Genomic DNA, 21,922 nt, shown 5'->3' on the forward strand with positions numbered 1-21,922 from the left:
TATGCAGCGATGACTTCAATTTAACGACTTTATATGTAACTGAAGAACGTTGTTGCTGTTGTTGTAGGGTTTAACGCCATTTTTCAGCACAAGATAGGCTATACATGGCGGCCAGTGTTAATGGTGGAAGAAGAACTCGGGAAAATCCCGGAAAGATCAACCGACACACGAGAAGCTACCGGCAAGCTTTCTCACATATCCACATTGGCCGAGCCCGAGACTTGAACCCACGCAGACAGAGGTGAGATGGCAGTGAACCGTGACGGAGAGCTCTTTAGACCACTCGGCCACTCGGGGCCCCGCGTAACTCTTACACTAGCACATTCAGAATACGTATATACAGTGGTTGATAAAAAGGGCTATAGATATATGTTTTATATGTCAAATAGGTGTTAAACTGTGCAAGGCACAAATTCGGGGGAAAAAGCCAGAATGCAACCAAAGCAAACGTTTGCAAATATGCAAACATTCACTTAGACTATTCGACTTTATAAACTGGCACTTAGGCAATTTGACTTTATTTAGAATAACCTGCATTTGGCACCAGGATATAGGTTTTATAGATGTCACTATACAATATATCAGTTCTAAACTAATTTGACAACCTAAATGTTCTTCATACTGGGTCCTAGCTTGTCACGTGCATCTCCAGTCTAAGCACTTGTACGAACATCAAGCACGAACCGTCCATACTCTATATATGCAGTGTTGGATTTACCAGGGATCCTAAGGGGCTTGTGACAGATTTACCAGGTATCCTTAGGGGCCTCTGACGGATTCACCGAGATCATAAGAGGCATGTAGCAACCTTATACATATCATGCATTCCTTCCTGACTTAATTAAGAATGTTCTCGTGACAGGTGCTCCACTCACCGCACATCATAACTCTTTTTGGATCCGACTTCGATATTGCATCCCTTAAAGAGACCTAATTGTCCACACCGTTTTTAATATCTGCGGACATGGTCCAGCTGTGGCATACATACAGAGGTTTAATTTTCATGTCCGAGAACACGAAGAAACCGTCTTAACAGACCCTTCTGAACTTTGCTCACTCTCATGTACGTAGAAACGTCTTTAATAATGTATAAGAGTTATGGCATTTTGCTGCCTTATCCCTCCAAACGAAGATAATTTTCGAATTTGGCATGAATATAATACGTATGTTAACAGTTAATCCTGTCCATAGGCCTTAATATCCGCCTTTTTTAAGTTTGCAACATAAAATATGGATAGTCTCTATAGATCAATAATTTAAATAGAGTAACAGTTCGAATTAAGATTTGACGATTGGAATATGTACATGATTAATCCACCGATCATAGACGCCATACACATATTTCCCTTGCTGGTAATGTATAACTCCAATAATCTACCGATCATAGACGCCATACACATATGAATCTTGGTGGTGATGTATAATTTCAGTGCTTGCCGTGCTTCGAAGACATTTGGTGTTGGCCTAACACTAAGTGTTTCTTCCAGCGTTGCATAAATCCAGAACAGTGGGCCTTAATTTTGACTCTGGTCAGATTTGAAATATGGTTTTGGTTCGCTTTTTCGGCGTTTGTTCTTATAGGCGAGGAGATAAAACCATTAAGGGATGTATTACTGATATTGTTACATAATTATTTCTTTAAATGTTATATGCTGCATTTTGTTACTGCTTGGTACATTCTGAGAATGAATAAAACACTCTCCGGATATATATATATATATATATATATATATATATATATATATATATATATATATATATATATATATATATATATATATATATATATATATATATATATATCAGAAACTTTGCGTATAATTATTTGAATATTTGTACATCGAATGAATTATGAGTGGTTGTAATTTAACAGAAATCATAGTTTTAACATTAAATGTGTCCTGTTGACCAAGTAGGACTTGAACCACAGTAAGGCTGTATCATGAATGCCAAATACATGCTGGAGACGGTGAAGTAATATATCATGGTCTATTGTGTCAAATGCTGCATGAATGGTTGTAATTTAGTATGTACCACAGTTTTCACATAGCCTATGTCATGTCAAAGACTTGAATTGTACACATTTTAATGAAATATCAAAAAGAAACTAATATTTCAAGAGTTGTGATACATTTTTAAGTTTTCCTTTGCAATAGGTGACTTAATCCAGTGCCGGATTATCCTAGTAGCAAAAGCAGCATATGATATTGTGATATGGGTCCAACAGTTTCAAGGGCCCTGCGCTAAATGCTTTCAAGCTATCAATTACCTATATGTAAATAATACTATTACTGAAATTTTAGAATTTCATACATACTTGTCGTATCATCTGGAAGTATAGCAAAGGCAAAAAATACAATTACTTTACCATGAAGTTGAAAATTTACGTGTTTTAATATGCAAGTGTTTATTTTTTAATTTAGGGCCCCTTTATAACACGTGCTACAAGCCCCGTACTAGCTTAATCCGGCACTACTTTAATTGTACTAATAGTCACTAAGTAACTATGTAATACCTACTTGTAAGCCATTTATATCAAACCTTAGTCGGCCTACCGTCTAAGTCACTATACAATACAGAAATAAGACACTCCAGATAGAGAGCAAATATTCGTTACATTTGTATATGCAAATAAGGTTTCCAGTGGTCACTTGAGCACTAAGGTCAACAACACAGCAAGATTAAATTTGTTTTCATGCCACAAACCTAGCTATATTTAACTAGTCGACAGGGTGAAGTTAAGTGTTCAAATGAAAAACCATAATTTTACCTTTCCTTTTTAAACTCCAGTTAATAATTTTTCTTATAATATAGTCAAAGAAAGCATCAACTTCCCTCCCATTCAGGTATAGTTTTTTATAATTTTACGATCGATTGTAAAAATGATAATGCCAAAGAAAAAATATATATTTTGGCCACTTTAGTGATAGTTTTCAGATTATTTAATCAAAGCGGATAGATGTAATAAATCGTTGAAGTAAGATTAGATGTAATAAATCGTTGAAGTAAGATTAGATGTAATAAATCGTTGAAGTAAGATTAGCAGCAATGCATTATTTGATGTGTTGAGAGCATAGAAAGAATTGTTTTCCAATTATCTTCTATGCACGTTCTTTTTTTCCAAATTGGTTTCTAAAAAAACAGGTTGCAAATTACATTATCTCTCATCTTTCCAAACATTTTGCATACATACAACGATAGGTTAAACCAACGTACTATTACGTATTTTAATAAATAAAGGATACCTTTTTTATGGTAATTATGACTTAAAAAGGCAGTGTAGTTTAAAAATATGCACTCTAAAAGACCTTTTTGGCCACGTCAACAAATTCACTCTACGATCATACTAATGTACCAGGAACATTATTTGCTTGCTGATACTGAACGATTGCCCTTTGGTGTGCTAGATATTGAATGGACGCTATTTCGGTGTTAGATATTGAATGGACGCTATTTCGGTGTGCTAGATATTGAATGGACGCTTTTTTTTTGGTGTGCTAGATATTGAATGGACACTATTTTGCTGTGCTAGACATGGAAGGGGTGCTTTTTGGTGTGCTAGACATGGAACGGTTGCTGTATGGTGTGCTAGACATGGAACGGTTTTTTTGGTGTGCTAGACATGGTATGGACGCTGTTTGGTGTGCTAGACATGGAATGGGCGCTATTTTGGTGTGCTAGACATGGAACGGTTGCTGTTTGGTGTGCTAGATATGGAACAATTGCTGTTTGGTGTGCTAGACATGGAACGATTGCTGTTTGGTGTGCTAGACATGGAATGGACGCTATTTTGGTGTGCTAGATATTGAATGGACACTAGTTTGCTGTGCTAGACATGGAAGGGGCGTTATTTGGTGTACTAGACATGGAACGGCTGATGTTTGGTGTGCTAGACATGGAATGGTTGCTGTTTGTTGTGCTAGACATGGTATGGACGCTGTTTGGTGTGCTAGACATGGAATGGGCGCTATTTTGGTCTGCTAGACATGGAACGGTTGCAGTTGAGTGTGCTAGACATGGAACGGTTGCTGTTTGGTGTGCTAGACATGGAACGGTTGCTGTTTGGTGTGATAGACATGGAATGGACGCTATTTTTGGTGTGCTAGACATGGAACAATTGTTATTTGTTGTGCTAGACATGGAATGGACGCTATTTTGGTGTGCTAAACATGGAACGGTTGATGTTTGGCGCGCTAGACATGGAATGGACGCTATTTTAGTGTGCTAAACATGGAAGGGGCGTTATTTGATGTGCTAGACATGGTACGGTTGCTGTTTGGTGTGCTAGACATGGAATGGACGCTATTTTGGTGTGCTAGTCATGGAACGATTGCTATTTGGTGTGTTGATATGGAATGGACGCTGATGTGCTAGATATGGAACGGTTGCTATTTGGTGTGTTAGACATGGAAGGGGCGCTATTTGGTGTGGTGATATGGAATGGACGCTATTTGTGTGTGCTAGACTTGGAACGATTGCTATTTGGTGTGGTGATATGGAACGGTTGCTATTAAGTGTGATATATATGGAACGGCTGCTATTTTGGTGTGCTAGACATGTAACTGTTGCTATTTGGTGTACTAGATATGGAGCTGGTATTATTTTGTGTGCTGATATGTAATGGATGTTATCTGGTGTGCTAGATAAGGGAACGGGTACTTTTTGGTGTGCTGATATGGAATGCGTGATATTGGATGTGTCAAATGAGGAACAGGTTCGGTTTGGTGTGGTGAAATGGAACGGGCACTGTTTTGCGTACTAGATATGGAACGTGTGCTATCTAGTGTTCTGATTTGTAACTGATGCTATTTGGTGTGCTAGAAACGAATGCTATTTGTTGTGATAGATATAAATCGAGTGCTTTGTGGTATGCTATTTATGAAACGTGTATAATTTGTTACGCTAAATATTTAACAGGTGTTATTTGTCCATGTGTTGATTTAAAGCCACTGCACGACGTATGTGTTGGTATTATTAACCATATTGGTAAGCTAATACTTTCTTACAAAGACTATGATTCGGTTGTTTCAGAGCTGATCTCCGAAACTGCAGTCACTCAAGTATAGTGTTTCACGCCATTCGCCATACGACTGGACTCTGTTTTATACATATATATTGCAGCTTACAAACGGTCGTGTTTGGAGCAATCCTCTTTTCATCGTAAGCAAAGAAAACAATAACTGATATCGGGCAGCGTTTTAAAGGTATGCTTGCATCAACTTGTGCCGGTTTGAATAGAGGAGACGTAGTTAGTGTTGTTCTTCCATTAGACTAACCAGCTAGATAGTATCAACTTAGCATTACTGAGAATTATTATTGTGTGCAGACAAAAGAGGAACACACTCTAGAATCCTATTCGTGGGCATTTTATTGTGTCGTTCTCATTCTCTGTTTCGGAAGTAGATTTTGATCCTTAGACAAGACACAAACCTTCGTGTTAATATGACAATACCTACTCCAGATCTGGAGGATCCACGTGAGTCGAAATTCATACCTGTCTCAGAGGTTGAAGAAACAACATGGTGTAAAGCTTTGTTTGATTGAGTTCCACCATGCTTTGCCCTTAAAACTAATAAAGTCAAAGGAAAGATAAACAGGAAGCGAAGTACGTGGAAGGAAAGAAAGTATGTGGAAGGAAAGAACTTTTAACCAGGATAATACTTACACATTATTTATTGTAGGTAAGTAAATCGTTTCGAGGTCAATTGTTTCAGTCACAAAGAAAATATCAATTCTATTACATTTCATTAGAGTAGATTAATTGCATGTATTGTGAAATTATATATGTACTCTTGACCACATGGCAAGACACGGAAACATGTCATCTATACTAACATATATATATATATATATATATATATATATATATATATATATATATATATATATATATATATATATATATATATATATATATATATATATATATTACCTGCATCTTTAACAGTTCTTGCATGTACGTTTAGATTATCCTAGCGAAAGCTGATACATATTAAGTGCAGTGCCGGCAGATATAGATCTTTTCTACAGGTAAACTCGTAGATAACATTATAAGTGTGTCAATGTATATAAGAAAATTAATTCTCTCGCATTTGAAGAAGAATAAAATATTTTAAAGCCATGCTAAATAGACCAGCATTAAGTGTAATCTGATTTTATTAGTGAATGAAATAGTTTAGAATCATGTGTCCACCAAATAAAACGCTCGAGTGCAGATTTAGAAGTTGTCGTATTACCTCCAATATGTGTTTCCGATACCTCGTTGTTTGAGTAGAAACATTTCTGTACCATGTTTTCTTCACATAGGTCTCTAGGAGTGAACATAAATTTGAATATACCCAACAAAGGCCTCTGTGAGTTCAAACAAATTTTAATAGACCCAAGAAAGGTCTTCAGGAGTCAAAATAATTTTAATATTCCCCGAACTAAATTTGAATATATCACACGAAGGCCTTTAGAGTCAAAATAAAGTTTGATATGCCCAACAAAGGCCTTGAGGAGACAAACAAATTTTTAATGTACCAACAAATGCCGTTAGGAGTAAAAAATATATTTCCCAACATGTAATGTTAACAGCTCTGAAACTGTGAAAACTTATGAAACTTTCCGAACCTTTATTATGTTTTGTATCACGCTTCAGATGATTTTAATAGATAATGTAAATGGATAACGTTAATGGATGGTGGATTAACAAAGCATTCCGAGCTGATACGTGCCGCCTAAACACTTACTACCGCGTCCATTCTATGGTACTTACACTTACTACCGCATCCATTCTATGGTACTTACACTTACTACCGCATCCATTCTATGGTACTTACACTTACTACCGCGTCCATTCTATGGTACTTACACTTACTACCGCATCCATTCTATGGTACTTACACTTACTACCGCGTCCATTCTATGGTACTTACACTTACTACCGCATCCATTCTATGGTACTTACACTTACTACCGCGTCCATTCTATGGTACTTACACTTACTACCGCATCCATTCTATGGTACTTACACTTACTACCGCGTCCATTCTATGGTACTTACACTTACTACCGCGTCCATTCTATGGTACTTACACTTACTACCGCATCCATTCTATGGTACTTACACTTACTACCGCATCCATTCTATGGTACTTACACTTACTACCGCATCCATTCTTACACTACTGCGCCCACTACACGGTACTTACGTTTACCACCGCGTCAATCCTACGATAATTGCACTTACTAACGCGTCCCCTGTCGTACTTTACACTACTACCGCATCCACTCTACCGTACTTGCAATTACTACCGCGTCCACACTGCGGTACTTACACTTACTATCATGTCCCCTCTACGAAAGTTACAGTCTCCAAAGACGAAACTTTTCTCATTTGTGAGCAAATCAGAGGGAATTAATTCTGGAGAGCCGAAAATCTATCTCAATTTGATGCAGCAATGCTTCTATTTTCCACCAAAATCTAGTCAAAGAAAAGCAGCATTCCTTGGAAATCTGCAATTATGCTGACTCAACCCTTAGCCAATTTCTGGAACCAAACTAGAAACCATATATTAGATTCGGCAAAGCTTGCTACAAGTGGCTGTCGAGAAAGATATCTTTTCATATTCACCCTAACACCTGATCATTACCCATAAGGCTAGACGAGGCTGTGCCTGCTGAAAATAAATTTATGGTTGACCAGTCGTGGGGTTAAGAATTTCAAATGATTTATGTAGTTTAACTTTAGGAAAACGATATTTAAAGACTTTTCAAATTATTATAAAGTTGGACTCTGCACGTTACTTTACTTGACGTTACTTGACTATATATTAAGTAGTTTGCACGTCAGGGCTGAGGTTACTTGACTATATATTAAGTAGTTTACACGTCAGGACTAAAGTTACTTGACTATACATTAAGTAGTTTGAATGTCAGGGCTGAGGTTACTTGACTATATATTAAGTAGTTTGAATATGAGGGCTAAGGTTACTTGACTATATATTAAGTAGTTTGAATATCAGGGCTAAGGTTACTTGACTATATATTAAGTAGTTTGAATATCAGGGCTGAGGTTACTTGACTATATATTAAGTAGTTTGAATATCAGGACTGACGTTACTTGACTGTATATTAAGTAGTTTGAATATGAGGGCTAAGGTTACTTGACTATATATTAAGTAGTTTGAATATCAGGGCTGACGTTACTTGACTATATATTACGTAGGTTGAACGTCAGGGCTGACGTTACTTGACTATATACTTATTAGTCTTTGCATGTCCACGTTATGGCTCCTTGAACATGTATTGGGTACTTTTTGCACGTCCGGGTCGTCTCTACTTTAATATGTACTGAGTATGCTTTCCACGTCCGGGTACATTCCGGTTGTCGCTATTTGAATATGTACTGAGTATCATTTCCACGTCCGGGTACATTCGGGTTGTCGCTATTTGAATATGTACTGAGTATCATTTCCACGTCTAGGTACATTCAGGTTGTCGCTTTTTGAATATGTACTGAGTATCATTTCCACGTCCGGGTACATTCGGGTCGTCTCTACTTTAATATGTACTGAGTATGCCTTCCACGCCCGGGTACATTCGGGTTGTCGCTATTTTTGAATATGTACTGAGTATCATTTCCTCGTCTTGGTTCACGCTACTGCTTTCTCATACACGTCAGCTTTGTTGGTCGCATTCGTTGTAGACGGTAACCATTCTATTAATCAACACGGGATCTTATTTCAGATGTTGACCTACTATATCAAGTTTCAACTCAAATATTGCATGATCTAAACTATAAAGTGCTTAAATCTGTTCAAAGGTTTATTAAGGAACAATGAGATTTGCCTGATTGTCTTCATACATTATTATTGACCTATGTAAATAGTATTCGTATGTAAGTTCATAATGCATGCTTTCTATTGTTTTATCAGAAATTCTTCTTAATATTCAAATCCATAGAATATATTACACGTACGAGAAACGAACGCTAATATATGCATTAAGAGCACACACACACACACACACTGAAAACAACACTATATATATATATATATATATATATATATATATATATATATATATATATATATATATATATATATATATATATATATATATATTTATATATATATATATGTGTGTGTGTGTGTGACTGAATGGTTAAGGCACTCTCTCGCCCATCCAAAGTGTCTCTCCTAGACCACTGTGTGCATGTGAGAAAGCTTGCCAGTAGCTTCCGGTGGTTCGGTGGGTCTTTCCGGGTACAACCTCCATCAAATATACAGACCGCTAAGTATGTATCGTGAGCTTCGAAATGGCGTTAAACCCAACAAAGACTGCCAATAATGTCACTTTGTTACTGATCATTTATACTTGATATTTTAAACCTTGGATTCATATTTTATTTTGTTAAGAAAAAAGACAATATCGTCTTACAAAGTTAATGAGATATCAATTTTTTGTTTTTTTGTTTTTATCTGTTACGATATTCAGAATAGTAGAGTTTAGGATTGAAGACTTTCTGAGCCTTTCATTGAGGTAACTATAAGGAAATGTACGAACATAACATTTAGGTAACTACAAAGTCATGAATTTAGTCAAAAAGAATTAGCTAACGTAGCTTTTTATAATGCATGAATGGGTGCCGATTGCTCTGCAATACTCCCTTCTTGGATAAACTAATCAATCAATTTTGATGAATGTATCACTCCTTTGATGAAATTGTGACTGATGATATGATCAGAAGGGCAAATGTTCGAAGTAGACTGATGGCACGATTCCAAGGGCTAATGTTTGAGGTAGACTGATGGCACGATTCCAAGGGCTAATGTTTGAGGTAGATTGACGCCATGATTCCAATGGCTAATGTTTGAGATAGATTGATGGCACGATTCCAAGGGCTAATGTTTGAGGCAGATTTATGCCATTATTCCAATGGCTAATGTTTGAGATAGATTGATGGCATGATTCCAAGGGCTAATGTTTGAGATAGATTGATGGCATGATTCCAAGGGCTAATGTTTGAGATAGATTGATGGCATGATTCCAAGGGCTAATGTTTGAGATAGATTGATGGCATGATTCCAAGGGCTAATGTTTGAGATAGATTGATGGCATGATTCCAAGGGCTAATGTTTGAGATAGATTGATGGCACGATTCCAAGGGCTAATGTTTGAGGCAGATTTATGCCATTATTCCAATGGCTAATGTTTGAGATAGATTGATGGCATGATTCCAAGGGCTAATGTTTGAGATAGATTGATGGCACGATTCCAAGGGCTAATGTTTGAGGTAGATTACGCCATGATTCCAATGGCTAATGTTTGAGATAGATTGATGGCATGATTCCAAGGGCTAATGTTTGTGATAGATTGATGGCACGATTCCAAGGGCTAATGTTTGAGGTAGATTGACGCCATGATTCCAATGGCTAATGTTTGAGATAGATTGATGGCATGATTCCAAGGGCTAATGTTTGTGATAGATTGATGGCATGATTCCAAGGGCTAATGTTTGAGATAGATTGATGGCATGATTCCAAGGGCTAATGTTTGTGATAGATTGATGGCATGATTCCAAGGGCTAATGTTTGAGGCAGATTTATGCCATTATTCCAAGGGTTAATGTTTGAGATATACTGATGGCATGATTCCAAGGGCTAATGTTTGAGGTACATTGATGCCATGATTCCAATGGCTAATGTTTGAGATAGACTGATGGTATGATTTCTTGGGCTAATGTTTGAGATAGATTGATGGCATGATTCCAAATGCAAATGTTGGAGGTAGATTGGTGGCATGATTCCAAGGACTAACGTTTACTGTAAATTGATTCCAAGGGCTAATGTTTAATGTGGATTGATGGCATGATTCCAAAGGCTAACGTTTGATGCAGATTGATGGCATGATTCCAATGGCTAACGTTTGAGGTAGATTGATGGCATGATTCCAAGAGCTAATGTTTGAGGTAGATTGATGGAATGATTCCAAAGGCTAATGTTCGAAGTAGACTGATGGCATAATTTCAAGGGCAAAATTTTGAAGTAGATTGATGGCATGTATTCAAAGGCTAATTTTTTTAGATAGACTGATGGCATGATTCCAAGGGCTAGTTTTTCATGTAGATTGATGGCATGATTCCAATGGCTAATTTTTTATGTAGACCTATGGCATGATTCCAAGGGCTAATGTTTGAGGTAGATTGATCGCATGATTCAAAGAGCTAATGTTTGAAGTGTTGTGTAAAATTCAATATTTATCACAGTTCCATGAGATATACGTTGCTCTGCAGTACTCCGAGGGAGCCACTCCTGTGGTGAATATGTCACTCCCTTAATGAATTTCTCACTCCTTTGATGAATTTTTAACCCATTTTCACCTCTTTGATGAAGTAGTCACTCCTTTGATAAATTTGTCACCCCTTTGATGAAATTGTGACTTCTTGGAAGAGGTTTTCACACCTTGAATGAAATTGTTACTCCTTTGATGAAGTTGTTACTCCTTTGATGAAGTTGTGACTTCTTGGAAGAAATTGTCACACCATGGATGAAATTGTCACCCCTTTGATGAAATTGTGATTTCTTGGAAGACGTTTTCACACCTTGAATAACATTGTTACTCCTTTGATGAAGTTGTGACTTCTTGGAAGAAGTTGTCACACCTTGGATGAAATTGTTACTCCTTTGATGAAGTGGTCACCATTTTTGATGAAGTTGTACCTGTTCTATGAAAGTGTGAGTAAAAAAGTAGATTCCTTTACATGCTATGATATACGAATAACCCCTGTAAATACAAATATTAACAACAAATTTAGATTTATATATTAAAATTTATCTCGGTAGCCTGAGAAAAGAAGTTCTAAATTTATTTGCTTTTATTCACCCTTCAGTAACAGTTTTACGGCAGCGAAGCCACTGATCCCGGAAATAAATTAGTAGATTTTCCCCCGACATAATCATGTTGATCCATATGAAGAACTACGTATTATGGACAGTTTATGTATGTCTTTAAAAACGGCATCATTAATACTTATTAGTCTATACGTATCCCAAATGAATTTTGATGTCTACAGCATTTTTATATTACTGAATCAGTGACAATGTGAACTTTATGGCCATTAGAACTTGGACATTGTCGATATATGTCTATGTATTTTTATTGTATGAGTCTATCACCAGGCCCCGGTTCATATTGACGGACGAATCTATTTATAGATGTTTGGAAATTGAGATGGCCTTGACATTTACTCGATAACTGCTGTATGAAGGTGTGCAGGAATCTTCCAGATCCCGGCTTTTAAGAGTTTTACAAAATCCTTTCATTGCTTTAATTTGATAAGCGCTGTATGGAGGGACTATGACCTCTTTCTGATTCAAGTTTTAAAACCCTTTCATTCACTTTATTTGATAAGAGTTGTATGGAGGGGCTTTGTCATCTTTTATAAATTGTAAATTGTTTATATTTGTACGTTTGCGATTGTATTCGGAGAGAAAAATTTGAAATGTGGCGAATACTACATAAAACTGGTAGTTTGGATTATATCAAAGATAATGGCATGAATATTAGATACAGAATTAATCCAGGTCTTTGTAAGTGTGCCCAGTATACTGTGTAGTTGTACCACACATACTGTATAAGTATACCATTCACAACCTATGTACACCATACTTACCTTGATTTCTGCATTCTTTATTAACTGCAGCAAGCTCACGCAGACTTTTGTATGATATCATAGTTTTTGTACGTATTAAGTAGTGTTCTTATTAAGTCCGTATCGATGATATGCGATGTTTACACCTCTTTCATGCTGTTCATTAAGTCCGTATCGATGATATGCGATGTTTACACCTCTTTCATGCTGTTCATTAAGGCCGTATCGATGATTTGCGATGTTTACACCTCTTTCATGCTGTTCATTAAGGCCGTATCGATGATATGCGATGTTTACACCTCTTTCATGCTGTTCATTAAGGCCGTATCGATGATTTGCGATGTTTACACCTCTTTCATGCTGTTCATTAAGTCCGTATCGATGATTTGCGATGTTTACACCTCTTTCATGCTGTTCATTAAGTCCGTATCGATGATATGCGATGTTTATACCTCTTTCATGCTGTTCATTAAGTCCGTATCGATGATTTGCGATGTTTACACCTCTTTCATGCTGTTCATTAAGGCCGTATCGATGATATGCGATGTTTACACCTCTTTCATGCTGTTCATTAAGGCCGTATCGATGATTTGCGATGTTTACACCTCTTTCATGCTGTTCATTAAGTCCGTATCGATGATTTGCGATGTTTACACCTCTTTCATGCTGTTCATTAAGTCCGTATCGATGATATGCGATGTTTATACCTCTTTCATGCTGTTCATTAAGTCCGTATCGATGATTTGCGATGTTTACACCTCTTTCATGCTGTTCATTAAGGCCGTATCGATGATATGCGATGTTTATACCTCTTTCATGCTGTTCATTAAGTCCGTATCGATGATTTGCGATGTTTACACCTCTTTCATGCTGTTCATTAAGGCCGTATCGATGATATGCGATGTTTACACCTCTTTCATGCTGTTCATAGCAGCACAGCACTGAAAAGTATGGATTTCAGCATGATTCTGAAATAATTCCTGACAAATTCTATGTGACAATTTTACGATGCTACCTTTTCGCTCTGAAATGTGTCAGCCTTTTATCCAATACATCCACATATGTTTGCTACAACTTGTCTGCATTTTATCCGATAATTCCACATATGTTTGCTACGACTTGTCAGCATTTTAACCCATACACGTATGTTTTTTTACAACTTTTCAGCTGTTTATCTTGTGCGTGTATGTCTTTTTATAACTTGTCAACCTTTTAGCCAGTACATGTATTATTTTACAACTTGCCAGCATTTAAGCCCGTTATATGTATGTTTGTTAAAACTTGTAAGTCTATAGACACATCTTATATCACAGTACAAATTTCAAACCCAAAATAAACCACACTTATAAAGCTGATTCGGAACTGGAATAATTGTTCCAGAAAGTTGATGATCTACAGTTGTGCATGCGTTATTTCGTAAAGTTGGCTGCCTATTATATGTACATGTCTTAATTCGTAAAGTTGACAGTGTACCATTTATACATTCATTATTCCTTAGAATTGACGGTGCACTATTTGTACATCTATTATTCCTTAAATTGACGGTGCACTCTTTGTACATAAGTTTTCCCGTAAAGTTGACGGTGCACTATTTGTACATGCGTTATTCCGTAAAGTTGACTACCTATTATATGTACATGCCTTAATTCGTAAAGTTGACGGTGCACTATTTGTACATTCATTATTTCTTAAAGTTGACGGAGTACTATTTGTACATGCGTTATTTCGTAAAATGGATGGAGTACTATTTGTACATGCGTTATTCCGTAGAGTTGACTGTGTACTATTTGAACATGCGTTATTCAATAACGTTGAGGTCTACTATTTGTGCGTGCGTTATTCCGTGAAGTTGACGCCCTATTAGTAGTACATGCGTTATTCCGTAACGTTGAAGGCCTACTAGATGTACAAGCGTTTCTCATTAGATGGATGAATGGAAATCTAGGTCCTTAAAATTCCTCTTTCAAGGATTTCGACAGAATTTGGTCGTAAATATCTCACTGCACGCGACACTAACAATTAGCAATTGCAAACAATCTTGTGAGAGCAAGTCGAGGCGAACTATACACAAATTACGTGTGGAAAATACTAGTCTAATTAGTCATTATTATGTCAGTATGATGCTAAGGTAAGCAGAAAACAAATGAAGAATTTTGTACATGTTTCATGCCATATGTATGTAAATCTATATATGTAGATGTATGCATGTAAATGTTTCATGCCGGATGTACGGAAATGTTTCATGCCATATGTATGTAAATGTTTCATGCCGGATGTCTGGAAATGTTTCATGCCGGATCATCATTTCTGCTTCGAGGAAACTCTCACGATAATATTTTTACAAGTATTTCAATGATAACCCTAACATAAATCATGCACATAGTACATGGACGGAAATCACGTCAACTACTGATATTTTATATTTTTCCTCCACTTGTATGCCATATTTATATTAATAACTATGGATGTATGCCATATTTATATTATCAACTATGGATGTATGCCATATTTATGTTAATAACTAAGGACGTATGCCATATTTATATTAATAACTATGAACGTATGCCATATTTATATTAATAACTATGGACGTATGCCATATTTATATTATCAACTATGGATGTATGCCATATTTATGTTAATAATTATGGATGTATGCCATATTTATGTTAATAACTATGGATGTATGCCATATTTATATTATCAACTATGGATGTATGCCATATTTATGTTAATAACTATGGATGTATGCCATATTTATATTATCAACTATGGATGTATGCCATATTTATATTATCAACTATGGATGTATGCAATATTTATATTAAAATATGGATGTATACCATATTTATATTAATAACTATGGATGTATATCACCCGGATATTCATGAAACTCAGTTCATGTGCATTTTTTAAGTCAGTTATCGAATATTTAATTCAGGGTTAATTTAGAATGTAGCTGCATTTATTGCATATAAAACATTATATCAGTATTGTTGTATTTTTATCAATATTTCTGTACTGTGTGCGATGTATTTATCTTTGTGATTGGATCCAGTATTACACTAGCCGTACAGTACAAGCGGACGGCTATTTTGGCACGAATAATAAATGCGTGGTGTAGTCCTAGTAATATGACAACACTGGCAAGCCGTTGAAACAATGCCCCCATGATTAGCTTCTAATATCTGAGAGGGAAATGCTGCGTGGTATTTGTGCATATTTAGCAGAGGAAATGATAGTGCTTCAGATTTTGCGTTGCTTTTAACGGCAATATACATATATGATTGGCGATATCAGGCCGAGGAAATGCGAACTAATTACCTTTCCCAAGGACACGCCTCAATAGGGCGAACCTGACTGGCGAGGGTTAGTATCACACAGCGACCTAAGAATTACGTGTATGAAGTTATTCCAGCTGAAATGCCGCGGGACTCGATTGAACTTAAAATATAATTTTATCTTACTCGATTTTGTAAATGAATAAAAGTCCATTGAACTGAGACCTTGCAAAAGCCAACTGGTACAGTTATTGCTAAGAACGGATTATATCAGTTGTAATCTGAACTAATTTGTCCCTGCAAGCAGCATCCTCTAAATACTTTGACTGCACATGGCAATGCCTGTTCGGGCTAAATTGCTTTCCGCGATAGCAATTTGTCGTTATATTGCCGTTACAGAACTCACCTCTTACTGTTATCAACTGAACGACGACCTAAATCTCCCTTCACTGTGAATGACATTTTTTGTGAGTCTATGTCTCTAACATCATTCATAAAGTCCATATATTCCTTAACTTAACGCTGTCAAGGCCACCATCAGCCAAAGCCTTCAATCTAAACCAACTTAACAGTTTAATCGATAAATAGCTGAATCGATTATTGGCGGAACCGCTCCCATATTCCGAATATCTTAATATTATTTGTAAATCTGACCTTTGATATTCCGCCATCAAAAAGATCGGTTAAGTGCTTAAGTGCACCAAACAAAAGGTCTAACATTCATTATGCCCCAGTGTACGAAACAGAAAGTCTGTGACCCGTTCTAATATTCAGTGGTCCACATGACATAAACAAGCGGTGGCATTTTCATAATGCCGTTTTGCAGTTGGTGGGCGGAATAAATTTACAATCCAGTCTACACTTATTGAGATAACACCATAAACGATCAAAGGAGGAAGCTATAAAACTTGACAAGTTACGCGTAGGGTTCTGTGCGTTATGTACGGATGGTATTTCTTAAACATTTCCTGATATTGTGTTCTAAATTTATATAAATGATTACATAAGATAATGTACAACAGCAATCATTAAACAAACAGATCCAAATAAAACAGCTCCAAAACAGCTCCAAATAAAACACCTCTAAAACAGCTCCAAAACAAACAGCTGCTACGCTATAAATGCAAAACTGAGGAGTGAAAATCTCCTTATTAATTTTTCTACTTTTTAACGCGTTTTTTTTTTATGGAGTTAATAAAAGCATGCAATAAAGCCAGTGTTTCATTTCTTTCACTTACATTTTTTAAATATCATTTATACTCACGTATAAGACTGATCTAGCTGCAAAGAACATATATTCTGATCGGCCGTCTCATAATATGCCGCCAAATCAGGGTCGATATCGTTTATTTTACTGATTAGTCATAAGAAATGTCATAAATCCAGATCTCCTGGGTCATGATATGTCGGCAGACCCGGTTGTATGCTGCATGATGTTGGATAGGACTCAAACGCGAGTACAGACGGTAGTAAGCTCATTAGCGTTGACAGGTGTCTTGCTATGTTTTGGTTTAACATTACAAGAGAAATTATTTGCCGGAAAGATTCATCGCGCTGCTTGTTCATCATCCATACATCTTAGTGTACAAATAACACCCAAGAATGTTGCCACGTTTTGTCTTCATTGTGAACATAGAATAAAGCGCGGTCATCAACACCTGACGACTGTTGCGTTTCTAACGCAGCTTTGGAGTTCCTGGCATAATTTTAGCTTGAGATCTCATAAGCTGTTTCACGAACACGAATAGAAAGGTATCAACCTGCACTTCTACACCAATAGATACGATTATCTGTCGCAGAAATATTGGTTATACGGTTATACCCAATTCTTTGCAGATATATTTGTTAGACCCACATTCCGTGCAGATATATTGGTTAGACCCACTTTCCCTGCCGCTCTTGCATTTAACACTAACTTGACGATTTCGAGTTTTATCTGTTTTCATTTAACTGTTTGTAACAAAAAGTGACCATATATGCTTACTTACAGGTAAAAGACTACAAGATGAAATTTATTTTGCGATAACTGATGTAACTAATGATATCACGTGATGATGGGTGCAAGAAAGGAATGAGATGTCTATCCCTCAAAAAGTAAATATCAAATAAATGCAGAAAAAATGGCCTTAAAAATGAACATTAATTAAGAATAGAACAGAACAAAACAAATGTGTATCCTTGTAATATATCTCGGGCTACCCACGGGTGGGAAACAAAAGAAAACAAAACAACAAATGACTTGTTTTGGAAGCATAGCATATTCTAATTGTCGGTAACTTCGTGTGAAGAATCAATCGATCGATACCACACCCGGGGGGGGGGGGGGTGATAACACCCACGATCCAATTACACGGGAACTGATACTGATATTGTGTAATTGTGTGAATTCATACCGTGTAATTATGAGAATTCATACTAGGTAATTGTGAGAGTTCATGCTTTGTAATTGTGAGAATTCATACTGTGTAATTGTATGAATTCATAGTGTGTAATTGTGAGAAATCGTACCTTGTAATTATGAGAATTCATGTTGTGTAATTGTGAGAATTGATATTGTGTAATTGTGTGAATTCATATTGTGTAATTGTGAGAATTCATACCGTGTAATTATGAGAATTCATACTAGGTAATTGTGTGAATTCATACTGTATAATTGTGAGAATTCGTACCTTGTAATTATGAGAATTCATGTTGTGTAATTGTGAGAATTCATACTGTGTAAATGTGAGAATTCATATTGTGTAATTGTGAGAATTCATACCGTGTAATTATGAGAATTCATACTAGGTAATTATGAGAATCCATGCTTTGTCATTGTGAGAAATCATGCTGGTTAATTGTGTGAATTCATAGTGTGTAATTGTGAGAATTCGTACCGTGTAATTATGAGAATTCATACTGTGTAAATGTGAGAATTCATATTGTTTAATTGTGAAAATTCATTCCGTGTAATTATGAGAATACATACAGTGTAATTCTGAGAATTCATATTGTGTAATTTTGAGAATTATTTTTGTGTATTTGTTCTAGCTATACCAGATTTTTTCCACTTCATTTGGAAAGTTAAATCAAAATAAGCGTTGCTGTCAATTACGAGTTGGTGTAAATTACGAATTGTTGTCAATTACGAGTTGTTCTCAATTACGAATTGTTGTCAAATAAAAGTTGTTGTCCAATTCGAATTGTTGCCAATTACGAATTGTTGTCAGTTAGAAACTGTTGTCATTTACGAGTTGTTGTCAATTATGAATTGTTGTCAGTTACGTGTTGTTGTCAATTGCAAGTTTTTGTCAGCTTTGGCACAGAGGTGCACTCAACTGTGGTTCTTTTTGTGTCAACGTCTATTGCAAAGTGTAGATGCTGTTTCACATGGATTATCCATAGTTCTCTTATTCAACCGATTTACTTCTTACTAAGTGTAGCTAAAACTTGCATTTATATCATTTATTTTGCCCGTATCTATATTTTCTGTGAACGACCACTTATTATTTTTTCTTCAACTTGGTCTATTTTACGGACGTTTGACTATATTTAGTCAGCGTATATATTCCTTTTAAGTTCTAGAATTTATGTTAAGAAAGTATGTGTGGAGTGGGTCTAATCAAAAATTTGTAACATTATCAACATAATAATAATAATAATGATAATAATGAGGACTTTGTATAGCGCCTAAACTTTAGAAGCTCTAAGCGCTTTACAACATTAGACAACACCTATAAGATAAAAAAACAAATAATGATATGATTACAAAAACAAACACAATGAAATTAGAAAACATCAAAAACAACAAAAACATGCTGAGAATATTTAAGGTAGGAAACATTATTAGGTCTTTAAGTTTGTTCTTGCAGTCGAAAAAGTGAGTTTTGAGGGCACTCTTGAATGGGATCATTGTGTCTTTGTGTCTAAGTTCAGTGGTCAATTCATTCCACGTTGCTGGGCCCTGGTATACAAAAGAACGCTGTCCATATGACTTTGTTTTCATGGTGGGAATAATGAGTATAGGACTGTCAGAAGAGGAGCGTAAGTATCTTGCTGGTGTGTACACATGGGTGAGGTCGGATAGGTATGCTGGACTAAAGTCCAACAGTGAAACGTAGCACAGAGAACAAATTTTGTGTTTGATTCTGGATCGAATGGATAGCCATTGTAGGGTACAGAGCAGCGGGGAGGTGTGCTCTGATCGTGGTACTCTAAGTATGATCCGAGCAGCCGTGTTTTGAACTTTTTGAAGTTTTTGGAGCAGATATTGAGATGAACCAGACAGAAGTGAGTTACAATAGTCCAGTCTTGAAAGTACTAATGAACACACAAGTGTTTTAGTGGCATCAACGGAAAGATATTTGCGAACTGAGTTGATGCGTCTCAGCTCAAGATATGCAGCATTGCATTTGTTCATGACATGTTGGTGCAATGTTAGAGTACTGTCCAGAGTAACACCTAGGTTTCGTACTGATTGTGTGAATTTAATGTTGGTGTTGCTGATATTTATTGTTTGAGGTAAAGGATGTGAATGAGAAAGTTTTTGTGTTGTGATCAGAATGGCCTCAGTTTTATCATCATTCATCTTCAGCTTGTTACATGTCATCCATGATTTCACATCAGAAATGCACCTCTCTACACCTTGGATGGTAGCATCAACTTCAGTTGGGGGGCTAGATTTGTATATTTTTTTGTCATCCGCGTACAATTGGTGAGACACTGGATGATGACCTATGACACTTGAGAGCGACTAAGTGTACAGAATGAAGAGAACATGTCCAAGAACAGACCCTGTGGAACACCACAACATAGATCAACTGGGCTTGAGTGTATTCCATTTGCAGATTCAATATGTGTCCTGTTGACCAAGTAGGACTTGAACCACAGTAAGGCTGTATCATGAATGCCAAATACATGCTGGAGACGGTGAAGTAATATATCATGGTATATTGTGTCAAATGCTGCAGACAAATCAAGGAGGGTGAGGACTGTAATCTTTCCGCTATCCAATGCAGAGAGAATGTCATTAACTACTTTTAGAAGAGTAGTTTCAGTACTGTGGCAAGGGCGATATGCAGATTGTGCATTGCTAAAAAGATTGTTTGAATTCAGATGAGATACAAGCTGGGATAGAACAACCTTTTCGAAGATTTTTTATATGAATGGGAGATTAGAAACTGGGCGGTACTTCTTTAAATCGTTATGGGCTAGTGTTGGTTTCTTCAGCACATGCTTTACAATAGCAGTTTTGAAAAATGATGGGAATTCCCCTGATGAGAGAGAGGTATTAATAACATCAGTTAGTGAAGGCAATACTGGATCTAAGCACTCAAGCAGCAGTGATGTTGGAATTGGATCAAGTTCACATGACTTTTGGTGCACTCTTCAAAACGATTATACGTACGAAATCCATAGAGACAGGTTCAAATGCTGCTAATGGTTGCCGCTCAAATTCTGTATCCCAACTGTATGGTGACGACGAGTCATTTGAAATTGTGGTGTCAAGCGTATCTCTAATGGTTTGTACTTTGTCACGGAAGACATTTGCAAACATGTCCGGAAGGTCGACTGAAGAAAAGGTAGTTGGAAGTGATGTATATTTGTTCCTCGACATTAGATTGTTAGTAATCTCGAAGAGCTCTTTGAAGCTGGAACCTTCCATGATCTTAGTAGTGATGTGGGCTGATTTCGCTGTATGGACTATATTTGTGACATTCTTCTTTGCTGCTTCATAGATTTGCTTATGAATAGTGAGTCTGGTGGAAAACCAAAGCCTCTCAGCTTTACGGCGTTCTCTTCTGGCAGTGCGAAGCTAGTCCCTATCACTGCTATACCATGGGGAACACTTTTGAACTGATACTCTGCACTTGGTAGCTGGGGCATGTTTGTCGAGCAATGAACGCAGGCAGTTATCGATTTTTCTGCTGTAGGAGGTAAGCAAGTTGTTAGGTTTGCTTGGATGTCGTGCATTAGTTTGGTTCTATTTATCATACGGAGGTTTCTCTTAGTAGCAGATAAAGTT

General features: G+C 36.6%; 1 protein-coding gene across 3 annotated transcripts in view; it reads left to right on the plus strand.

Annotated features, from left to right (window-relative positions):
* Positions 1 to 21,922, plus strand: part of LOC149790225 (uncharacterized) — a 190,991-nt gene that overhangs the window by 37,292 nt on the left and 131,777 nt on the right. For 2 of the 3 annotated variants that reach the window (XM_089972246.1, XM_089972248.1), the window contains exon 1: positions 5,069 to 5,681. The exons of the other annotated variant lie outside the window; for it this stretch is intronic. The gene's annotated coding sequence lies outside the window, so the exon portion shown is untranslated. Of the gene's footprint in view, positions 1 to 5,068; positions 5,682 to 21,922 lie in introns of those variants that run through there. 3 annotated transcript variants of the gene reach the window in all.

The sequence above is a fragment of the Sinohyriopsis cumingii genome, chromosome 10 (assembly GCF_028554795.1).
Source record: "Sinohyriopsis cumingii isolate HCF-2022 chromosome 10, ASM2855479v2, whole genome shotgun sequence".
Lineage (NCBI taxonomy): Eukaryota > Metazoa > Mollusca > Bivalvia > Unionida > Unionidae > Sinohyriopsis > Sinohyriopsis cumingii.